Source organism: Phoxinus phoxinus (assembly GCF_949152265.1).
Source record: "Phoxinus phoxinus genome assembly, chromosome: 12".
Classification (NCBI taxonomy): Eukaryota; Metazoa; Chordata; class Actinopteri; order Cypriniformes; family Leuciscidae; genus Phoxinus; species Phoxinus phoxinus.
In genome coordinates, this window is record NC_136887.1 from 25,337,881 (window position 1) to 25,350,320 (window position 12,440).

At 36.6% G+C, this 12,440-nt stretch overlaps 1 long non-coding RNA gene across 2 annotated transcripts in view; it reads left to right on the top strand.

The window, feature by feature from the left end:
* The window catches only part of LOC307008377, a 66,974-nt gene that overhangs the window by 38,643 nt on the left and 15,891 nt on the right, over positions 1–12,440 (top strand). The window contains exon 3 of one of the 2 annotated variants that reach the window (XR_013799798.1): positions 3,213–3,291. This is a non-coding gene — a long non-coding RNA (uncharacterized lncRNA). Of the gene's footprint in view, positions 1–3,212; positions 3,435–12,440 lie in introns of those variants that run through there. The other variant, XR_013799799.1, reaches the window with a different exon arrangement.

Here is a 12,440-nt window from a genome sequence, read left to right on the forward strand (position 1 = left end):
AGCGACTTTAATTTGCTGCTGTGGCATTTTATTTATTTATTAAATCTTTTTTTTTTTGAAAGCCCGGCACCAAAGCACACTCTTGCGACCAGCAGAGAACGATTTTAGACAGCTGCAATTAAAACACAGAAGAATTAATTATAGTCAATAAGGCTTTTATGGGAATCAGCTAGGCAAGATTGGCTCTTATTTCAAATCTCTCACGCTCACTCTAAAGCTCCCCAGCTCGGTTTTCTGCGCCTATAGAGCGGCATCTGACAAAGAACTTGTCGCACAGGAAAAGACAGAGACAGTTGCGTAATACTTATGAGAGACGTGAGACTTTAACAATCACTCCTGTCCCTGTATGAAAATGGTCTCTGCTCTGGTAGATTAAAATAAGCTCTGCCATTTTCGTGATTTTCGTCATCTAGCCTGTCATTCTCTGACCTCTTTTACCATTTATGACTGTTAGATTTTATATATGTGGATATATTAATGTAATTCCTTATACAAGCCTTTTAATATTACGTTTTTTTTTTTTTTTTTTGCAAAGATAATTTGGTTTTCATTGATCCCTGTACTTTGTTAGAGCAGCTGTAGGATCTATGTTCCATCGTCGGGCTAAATCATCGTCCTCATCAATATCACTAATGCGGTGTTGATCATCACGGTAACAGCCTGAAATAAAACCATAAATGCATGCGCTCACCCTTTTCCCTCTGCACGTTAATCCAAGTGCGATGTTCTCAAAGGAAGACACTTTCATTTCTCAATTGCAAACCCATGCTCTGTTTAACGTTGTGAATCATTAACAGATCATTTTACAAATCACCTTGGTGACCGGTTGTCACAGTTACCTGCTGTGTTGACCCAGCTGTGATTGGCCTCCTCTGCATGCAGGGTAATTTAATATCCAATCAGGTAATAGGCTGTATTAGGGACTGGGCTTGTGTAAATCAGGCGGGGGGGCCTGCAGCCAAGCGGGGGATTATTTAGGGAAATGCTGTTAAATTATCAGAAAAAACCTTTGTGGATGGCCTCAAGTTATTCAATTTAGGAATTAATTCAGCACATAAAAAAGATCATAAAATCTAAACAACCCTTTTGCTGCACTTAATATGTGATCAGCAGGAGAGAAATTGCAGAGAAAATAAAAAACATAAATGTATGTAATAAATCTTGAACAAATACATGGTGTGAGTAAATTCATAAAAAGGCACTGTAAATACAATAACTTCGATGCTGATTGATTGACAGTAATAGACCATTGTCTGCTTTGTTTTGAACGTATTCGACCACAAGAGCATTTACACTTGTTGTCACATGCATTTCTGACCATCTTCATGGTTGAAAGTGGATAAGTTCAAAGTGTTTTGGACCCCATTCACACCTGCATTAAAAGGACAGTTCACCCCAAAATTACAATTTTGTCATCTCTTACTCGCCCCCAAGTTGTCCCAAACCTGTACGTGTTTCTTTCTTCTGTTGAAATCAAATAGTTGATGGTAGCTGTTGACTTCAACAGTAGGGGGAAAACAATACTATGGAAGTCAATTTTCAACAGTCAACTGTCTGGTTATCAACATTCTTTAAAATATATATTTTATGTGTTCAACAGAAGAAAGAAACTCATAGTTTGGAAAAACTTGAGGGTGAGTAATTGATGACAAAATTTAAATTTTTGGGGTGAACTATCCCTTTAAAGTGTACGTTTGAAACTTGTACCTCTGAGTCACGGATTCATTACGTTCAAGTCTGAAAACAAATGTGGACGAAGGTTAAACAAAACAAAAGAATGATATTGTGAACACTAAACCCAAATTACTACATCTAAATTCAAAATGATAAAAAGTATTCATTTTTTATTGCTTATTTAAATACTGTATCAAAACAAGATACAGTATTTGTTACATAAAGCAAACAGTGAAAGTTGAGTGATTAACTTGTCTATCATCTGTTGTTTCATACATCACACATTTTAAAATAATTTAAATACAGCATGTAAAATAAAAACAACTTGCAAAATCATTAATTGTAATTTAAAACAGACTTTGTTTCCGCTCACTGATCAATGATATACTAGATATATTATGATACTGTATCTATACTTTTACATGATATTAGTCCAGTGTTTCTGTAATGTTTCAAATTGAAATGCCCTGCCAATATCATGAATCTTCTCATGAATCATCAGCTTCTTGTAATAATGACTTTGTTTGGTCATTCATGTATCCAAAGCTCATAATTACAATAATTTCGACTCCACTTGAAGGGCACATTAGTGCTTTACACTTGTAATACCTGGTGTAAACTCCAGCTAGTTATGTTTTTTGAAATCTAATAATTCACTATATTCCTGTATTTGCTCAATTTCAGACTGACCTGACTTTTTCAATCCCCTAAAACTTAATCGTACACATTGCTGTCTGTCAAACGGTCCATACAAGCTGTCTAAATTGTGTAACCACCTTAAATCTACACCTATACAACATACCTGTTGCATGACACAACAAATATGCAAACCTAGCAAAAAAAGATGAAGAGTGACAGTAAAAGAGAGAAGAGAGAATATAGCCGTTCTAATGAGTAGTAAGTACACCCTGACATCTTACTGACCTTCTTATGCTGGGACAGAGCTGTCACTGAGATATGTCTAGGAATATGTTTGCCTGGTCTTAACCTCCGACTGCCAGTTGAAAATGCATATTTTGCCCTTAAAGTGTATGCTAATATATGTCAATCAGGGCTGAAATTATCTGACTGTACTTTAGATCCCAGAGAGAGAGAGAGAGAGAGAGCAGGGATAGGAAAGAGAGATAGAGAGAGGCAAAAAGACATCATTCTCTGCAGTGTGTGTGCCACTTAAGCTACGTTCACACGGTGACCCTAGGTGCTCAATTCCGATTTATTGATCAGATCTGTTTTGTTTGTTTTTTTGGTATAGCTGTTGTTCACATTGTTGTTTTAATGGCCACATTTATATCAGATTCCAGTGTGAACAGATCATGAATACATCATCAGTTCTGACACATCATTGTCCTTCCACTGACTACCTAAGTTAGTGTCTTGATAGGCATGTAAAATCTGACTCCCATGAGTGCAGAATTGTGATAAATGTTGATCCAGTCACACATGGGAAAAAAATAAAATAAATCTAATTTGGGTCACATTTACCTGCAGTCTAAGCGTAGCCTTATTTTACATTTAAACATTTCCCCACTGTTTTGCAGAGCGAGAACGGGAAGGCAACAAGCCACAACCCCCACAGAGAGGCACAGAACACCCATGGAGCAGCAACTTGAGCCTGAGGTGTGCAGTAGCCTACAAAGATGGAGCTGTCATTGAGGTTTCCACACAGCAGGACATCTGATAGACCTTTAGTTCTGCCCAGAGTGTACTTACACCAAAGAGGTGTCTCATACTCTCTCTCTCTCTCTCTCTCTCTCTCTCTCTCTCTCTCTCTCTCTCTCTCTCTCTCTCTCTCTCTCGCTCTCGCTCTCGCTCTCGCTCGCTCGCTCGCTCTCTCTCGTGCTCTCTCTCTCTCTCTCTCTCTCTCTCTCTCTCTCTCTCTCTCTCTCTATGCTAAAACAAACATCAGATAAACAATACAGGCCAAAATTATATGAAAATAATAATTAGTGTGATTATTATAAATAAAATTACATTTGTATTAATTAAGTAATTAACAAAATACTGAATTAGTGGCTTCTTCGGGTTTCTTACATCCTTGTTGTCTCTCCATATCACATTTTCTCTGGGATCTAAATTAGTTAAGATATCTTATCTACCTATTCAGGAAATGGGGAGAAAAAGACACCGTTATCAACCTTAATGTGGCTTATATTGTGACTTTGTATTTGATCAGACACTTACAGTTGTCATTATATTATTAACATGTTAGAAAAATTAAGCTCGAGTCGAAAGGAATTACTGTAAGAATGTTTTGACAAGCAAATGTCAGACATGTGTTTTGTTTGTCATTAGAACAGACGCATCTGTGGCAGTAAGTGCTTGGCGCTTGTTTTTTTGTTTTGTTTTTTCTGTCATTTAGCAAATGTTATAAAAGATGAAGTGCTATGCACAGGCTATTTAAGGCAGTTTTGGATATGGCCTGGTGACAGATAAACTAAGACACTCTTCTCTGCTCCTCAAATACTACATTAAACATCTTGAAGAAAGAAAACGCTGTTTTTACTCAATCAACAAGTTATTTATTCACCCTTGCATTGCAAACAGGCAGAGATGGACCAAACCAATTGTAGCAATTAATTCACAAATCACGATAGAAGCGGATGGAGTTATGAGGGTTGACCGACAGTTTGGGGAGACAATGTAGTTATGAGGCTTTTTACAAGTCACAAGCTCTTTTTAATACTTTTCATTGTTAAAAAATGTACAAACCCCACAGACAGATGTAAAGGGTGACCAATAACGATTTAGGAAAAAAGATGAGATACAGCCTAACAGCAACAATATGTTTGTAATTACTTCTTAATTTAATTAATTGAAGTTATAATTAAGTAAACATGAATAAATATAATTAAATCAACGTAAAAACATGTACAATATAGCTACAAACAAAAACATAGTTACAAATTGAAGTAAAAAAATTACCTTTAATTAATGATGCCTCTGACCTGTATGTAAGATCTGTAATAAGAATTTCTGCATTATTTACAGCTATATAATAAAAAGTGCCTTTAGCATCAACCGAATTGCAAAAAACGATGAAGTTCCTCAAACACTCACTGGTTGGAAAAACAAATAGTCCCGCCCCATAATTCAAGCCATTGGTTGAGCTAATGTTGCTATGTCCAGTTTTTCTCAAACAAGCAATGGACTGAAATCGCTATAGGACCATCTGTTTACATTCCCAACTGTTGAATGCTTACTTACTGTATGGCTTTGTATATTAAACTGGAGATAGCAAACAGTACTTTAACACAGAAAAAGTACACACTTCACCTTTAACTTTGGCATCCCATTTCTTTAAGCACAACATTAAAGATTGAGGATTAATTGAAGATTAAATGAGAGCTTTTCTTTTTGCTGCCCTGTCAGCAAGTGTTTGACCGTCTGTTTTGTTGTATCCAAATGACCGCACGCAAAAACAATCCTCCCTAATCTGATTTATCTTTTGTTATCTGTGCTTATAACGGTTCGCACCACAGTGGCTGAAATTTACAGATTATATAAATAAGAGCTGAGATAGCTGAGGCTCAATAAAGCTTGGCTAGCTCTTATTTGCATACAGCTCTGCTCTCTGTTTAATGTTGTTAGGTGTAACTGATTATATTGTTTACAATGGTGACAACCACAGGGAGCTTAAAAAGTGCAGTGGTCAGCAACGGTCCACTGGTTCTTCGTGAGGATACACTATGTGTGAGTGTTTTAAGCCTGGCCGTATTTTAGGGACAAATTTGTTGACAAATCCGCTAAATGTGACACAAACTCCATTTAAGGGTCACCTTCAATAGTAAAAAGTGGTTCATAAATAAAGTAAATAGTGTTTTAAGTTCACTAATTTAGATGGCTAGACAGTAGAAGCAGCCGTTTTAATCAGCAAGATTTGCAAGCCTTGTTTTCTTACAGATAATGACATGCATTAATGGCAATATCAGTTGAGTTTAAAAAATACAGAATCTCTTAATTAAACAGTTGTTTCACACATGGCAGATAATTATTTAAACACTGGTAGCTTCAAGGCACGATTTTAAGTCTGATATCAAAAGAAAACATATCCTTGTAGTTAAAGTTTGCTGGTTTGCTATATGGAAATGATGTTGGTTCAAACCCAGGCATGTGCTACAAATATTGCTCTGTCTAAACTGGTCAGCGCTTTTGAAAAGCACTTCACCTCCAGACGATTCAAAGACCTCTCCCTGCTAGTTTAAATAGCAGGTTGTGTTAATGTAATGGCTTAAAGACCAGCTTTTGCACCTGAATTTCCCTCAGGGATCAATAGTATTTATTTTATTCTGTGAATAACACGGATATCGTGCTTTATCACAGTTGTCTCTGAGAGTAATTTAATTACTGCTTGCCCCGGGGCGCTGTCCTTGCAATAAATGTAAAGTTTGCAACATAGAGAGAATATATATCCTAATGGATGTGAGTTTGAGCTGCTCTTTACAAATGCTGCGGGTTCAATCTAAGTTCATGGAATGCAGGTTCAATCCTAGATAAGGCACTTGAGGTGTTGCAGTCACCGAGATGACAGTTCTTCCGCCTTGGAAAAAAAAAGCTGCCGATCCATGTGAATGTCTGAAATTGAACCGTTGTGCTGTTTGCCAGTCCGTGGGAAATAATCTGCGAGTTGAGAGTTGAGAGCTGTCAGAACCTCTCTTGAAAACTCACTAAAGCTATCTTAGATACCCAGTCTTAGGGTGTAATTATGGTTGCGAGTTTGTGCATTTCTAACCAATTATAAATGGGTTTGTAACTTATACCAATAGAATGTGGAATCAGCCCCAGGGAGAATATGAATATGATTAGGAACATGGGTCCTCTGTACTTTGTACTGATGAGTCCTCAGTGGTATTGAATTCAGGGAGTGTGTGTGTAGACCCCAATTATGCTGAAACTTGATTGTGTCTCCTGAAGCCAAGACCACCAAGTATATTTTACTAACAATTTTTCCAGTGAATATTTGTGTGCTATGCATTTTTCTTATTTTTCTTAAAAAAAATACTTAGTTTAATTTTATTCTTTTTATGCTTATTTTCACGTTAGAAAGGTATGTGGTTCCTGATTTAAATAGGCCATGTTATGCCCTTTTGTTCAGTCTAATGTCCAGTCGTGATTTTGTTTTTATGGTCACTAAAATTGTTTTTTAAGCTTGAATGTTCAAAACCACATTATTTTTCACATTTTACATTGTTGCATTGTTCCAGTCTGTCAGTAACGCTCAGTTTATTTCTATGAAGTTTTTCATTCCGGCAAGCACAGTGTGATCTGATTGGTCAGCTGGACCAGTGTGGTGTGATTGGTCAACCACTTCAAGTGTGTTTCGGATATGTCAACCCCCTTACCACAACTGCGAGTTTCAACACACTAAAACCCTGTTTTTTTTCACAGAAAACGGTTATTTCTAAAAACTCCGGCCAAAGTGGAGATTTCTGATATGCCGGTTATGTGTTGCTGTGTCAACTGGGAGAAACAGGGTTTTAGGTTCTCAAATGTCACATTACGCGCCAGAAAATGCTTAACGTCATGTGAGCGCCCTATGAAAGGAACAGGACATTGTTTGTGTTATTCGTTGTTATAGCTCACTAGTATAGATATTATTATTTGAATTCTATGTAGTGACCATCCTGAAACATAGGGTGGCCTGATGAAGACCAGTCTGTCCTGCTCTGGGGTGGTACTGGGGGCGATGGGGTCTTGAACATTCATCTGTCCTGCAGGTCTGCTGTGACCTTCTCTGCAGTCAGGACACAATGCAGCGGATTTCTCCATAGCGTCTGTCAGCTTTGGCACATGACATGCCAGCCTGCAGCATGCCAATGGCCTCTCCCTTACAAAGCATTGAGTGCATGAAGCACGCTCTCACCCACACACCACTACTCTCTCAGGCATTGATTATATCCTTCCACAGACTTCCTGTGGTGTTGGGCCCTTATTTATCTGTCATGAAAATGAACCAGATCAGAATGGAGAAGTAAATAATTCTACATTTGAATTATTCTGAAGTGGAATTCTAAAGTATAATAGCAAGGTTTTATACGTATGCTATCAGCTCTATAGAGGATTAGACGGGGAGATTGAAATTAAACTGGAGTTAGACTATGAATGAAAGACACTCCTTGAGGGTTTCAAAACTTGAATATGGCCTGTCAATGGCTTCTGGTGTTCTCATTCTCATCTGCTTTCTTTGATCTGGTGTAATTATCTTGACAACAGCCTCGATATCCAGCAGGAGTCCTCAACTTTGATCAAACAAGTTTCATGTTTTTTAAAGATTCCTATAGCGAGAAAGCATTTACCACCTGTTTTTGCATGCATGTTCGCATGGATATTATGCACATTGTGATCTGTCTCTTGCTTTTTTAATTCCTTACTGATTCTTAAGGTTTAATTCCCGAAAAATGAAAATTCTGTCAATTACCCTAATTTTGCGCCAAACCTGTATGGTTTTATTTGTTTTGTCGAAAACAAAAGGGATTTTTTTGAAAACAGGGGATGTCAGATTCCAAAGTGACAATAAAAGTGGTCCATATGACTTGTATATTCAATTCTATAAGTTTTATGTATGTATTATCTACAGGTTTTTTTAAAAAATCCAAACAGTGTCCAGTATTATTATAGTTTTCATTCATATTTTGAGTCATATTTTATTTTTAGCATTTAAGTTTTGATTTTATTTTTTATTTTTTATTATGCATTTCCTTTTTAGTAATTTTAGTTTAACTTATTTATTTCAGTTAGTTGCCATGGAACATTTTGATTGTTATTTGTAGTTCTCGATTTTTCGATTAATTTAAATTCAATAGTCACATCTAACACTGTCATTGTTAAAAGTATTTATTCACTAATAATCTTTACTTCCATTACTTCCAGATGTTTCTGGCTGCAAATATTATTTTAGTCAGTGAGTTGTGAACTGGTTAATTCTGAAGTGTAAATTAATCATTCAGACTGGTTTTGGGATAAACTTTTTTTACGATGGTCAACTTGTAGACATTCTACTAACTATAAGTAACTTTCAAACTACATGCCAACTAACTCTCATTAGAGTATTAGTAGAGTGTAGTAAACTGTTAGTTGACTGTTAGATTAGGGTTAGATGTTTGGGTAAGTAGAATAAGTTGACATGTTGTTGCAAAGTTAGTGGAACGTCTTTTGGGGGACCATCGAAATAAAAGTGTTAGCTGGTTTTGTGAACTGGTTCAACTGATTAATTGAAACGATCAAATTAGGATTAATTATTCACATATCTGCATTGCAACTTCACTCATGAAAGTGCCAAGGAGAGCTAGAGTGGATGTCAAGGTTTTCAGTGAATATCAACTATAAACCTTGGTATGTTTCTCTCACAAAATGAGTATGATTTCAGAAAACTTGGATACATTTTTTTTATGACTACTTTTATGGTAATTTTAAGGTGCTTGTTTGTCATTTTGTGTCCTGAAAGTTCCAGGTCTCATTCACTTTCATCATATGGATTTACCTTTTGCGTTCCACAGAATAAAGTCATACAGTTTTGAAACAACATAAGGGTGAATCAATGATGACGGAATTGTCATTTATGAGCAAAGTGAAACTGTCACGTCCTGCGAATGAGTCGAAAACTACTTCTCAGGAAGTCTGTGCATGTGTCACTAATGAATCATTCGTATGAACTTTCAAAGCATATCTGAAATTACCCAATAAATAAATCAGTCTGTCCTCCTTCAACCAAGATCCCTCTCTCCCTGCTCCCAGAGGACTAGGGAATCGGTCGACTGAGAAGAAATAGGACTCTCACGAAGTAAGCAGGAGCAGTGCTGGGAATATTATTCTGGATGCAGCCGGATTAAAATGCTAAAGTGTCCAGAAGGATACATGGAGATAAAGAGCACTTTATACCATATTATCTCAGTAAGCACAAAAACACATATGGAGTCATTATAGATTACTTTAAAGACACAAACAAGCATATACTCATAAGCACTAGATTGAGCATGTTGTACGTCTATCAACCCTTGTGTCAGACCGGACAATCCTTTAACACTACATATCCGAGGATGTTACACATTCTTAAGCGTACTGTCACAGCTGTACACACGAGCAACACAACAGATTCCATCTGGTCTGCAAACTGCACTATAGGTTAATCTGTACTTTAAAAAAATAGCTTAAATGCAATATGTTACTTTTCCCTCCTTGTTTTTTTTTTGCAAATCCTTAAGAACTAATTACCATAAGTACATCATCGTCCTTATTTCCGTTTATATACACTACCTTTCATAGTCATGTTTATTACTGACCAGTCTAGAAGCGTTCATCTGTATATGTGGGTGTGTGTGTAACTGTGTAAGATTATAAAAACAGCTTAGACCCCTAAGAAACACATTACACAACATTAAGAGAGATTAAGACCCAAATCAGCCAATGGTTGCCATGGAGACTTGGATCAAAGTTATTAATTTCTGATGAGCGATCTAGTCAGAGATTTGGTAACAGGGATTAGCAGAATCTTCCCCTCTTTTCCCCTCCTTTTAAACAGGACAGACACAGAAACAGATGTCAGTCTGTCTTTTTGGAGTCCTTTCTCTTCCTCGCCGTTTCCTCTTGAACTCAAATTTGCAAAAAAAAATGCTTGGTAAATCAAAGACAGCTGATAAGTTTTGTGCACCTAAAGAGATAGTTTACCCAATAAAATAAATAAAAAATGTCCAACTGAATGGATTTTTTTTAAGAATCAGAAGTAAATGTTAATGAGTTAAGTTAAGGAGTAAAGGCCCAGCATAATTTGTTTGCAGATGGCACTTGGCTTAATATTTTATCTAATGCGATAAAATTGCCACATTTCTGGCTTAAGTGTCCTAACATTTTTGAGGCCACTGTATGTATCTGTAATGGAATCCAGTCATATTTATCATGCAGTAGCTTCTCTGATAACCAAAGAGATGAATTGATGTGTTTTCAGTCTGATGTTCTCACGGTGTCTCTCTGGGAGTCAATGTTAAGGCACTGCTTTGAAGATGAGGGCTCCAAATCAGTGTGGGAATGAGAGGGATGCTTTCTGTGGTCCACAGTGACTCCTCTTCTGATCTTTCTCTATTTCTCTCTCTCTCTCTCTCTCTGTGTGTGTGTGTGTGTGTGTGTGTGTGTGTGTGTGTGTGTGTGTGTGTGTGTGTGTGTGTGTGTGTGTGTGTGTGTGTGTGTGTGTGTGTGTGTGTGTGTGTGTGTGTGTGTGTGTGTGTGTGTGTGTGTGTGTGTGTGTGTGTGTGTGTGTGTGTGTGTGTGTGTGTGTGTGTGTGTGTGAGTGAGTGAGGTCAGTGGCTGGTGCTGATTTTTAATCATGTAGGACGTGTGTGTGTGGGTGTGTTTGACACTCGCAGTCTGCGGAATTCAGACAGGGAGTGTGATTATTCTGGAAATCACAAGGAGTGGTTTGAAGGCTGTGTAATTTTTAATACTTGCTCATATCCCAGTTTAATATGCAGAATAAATATATAGGTATACTGTTTTAGGAGCGATTTCCCCCAAAAGTGCAACAGTGTGGCTCTGTGCCGCTATCAATCCATTTTTATTGTCAGACAGAGCGAGTTTTCGGGAAACCTGTTTGAAAGCAATAATTATTTCTCACTTTGATTTGGAGATGCTAGTGGAACAGAAATTGCAGCTTGTAAAAATAGCGCTCCATTCTTAACCCATTCATTTAAGAAGAAAACACACATACATGAGCAATGAACACTGAACAGAGCTTTATGCTTAAAGAAAAAAGAAAAAAAGAGCTGCCTGCTTACACTTTATTGATCCCTGAGGGGAAATTTAGTGCTAAACGGCTGCAACATCAAACACAGAGTGCACAACACTTAGTTGCACACAAAGTTAATTGCATAAATCTATGGATAAGCAGGCTATAGACTCCTAACCCCCAAATGAACTTGCGTAAAAGAGTGGTTGAGGGTTACTCGCACAGTTCATTCAGACAATTCATCTAGAATAAATCAGCTAAGAAGTCAAGCTTTTATTTAGAGATGTTTTTTCCCCGTTGCAATAATTGTTCAGAGCTGAAGGCTAAAAAAAAAAAAAAAAACTTTTCATAGCATCTCAAGAGCCTTGCTTTTTTTAGTCTTTAGTATTATTATGTATTAATTACTTATCTATTAATCCTTAATTTCCCTTTGGGGATTAATACATTATTATTGTATAGAATATTTTATTATTATTATTATTTGTCATCATATATTTGATTCATTATGACATCGGATCATTATGACACATTGGATCATTAACAGTCATACTGTGAAATCACTCAGAAATCACTCAGTCAGTTTTGCAATCATATTTTTTTATTATTTGTACTGTGTGTTGTTGCATATGATGACTCTGTTGATTGGCTAAAGAACAAAATGGGATTAGTTTAAATAATTTATCTATCATTAAGACCAGAACAAAACTGTTACATGACAGTATATATATATATATATATATATATATATATATATATATATATATATATATATTATATTATATATATATATTTGAATATCATGCATCCTGAAATGATACATTATTTATCCATGTGTGATCTTAACTTCCCCTTTCTCTTGCATGTGACATCTTTTCTCCCCTCTGATGACGTGTTTACTGGCGCGAGGGCGGGACAATCGGTCACTCATATGACATCACAGAAATAATTCAAAGGCTTAGTCTGGCTTAAGTTTTGGTTCATTCAAGTTTGTTAATTTAATTAGATTAATAATTAATTATACTCAATTATTGACTGAATTGCAGGCCTTTGCTTC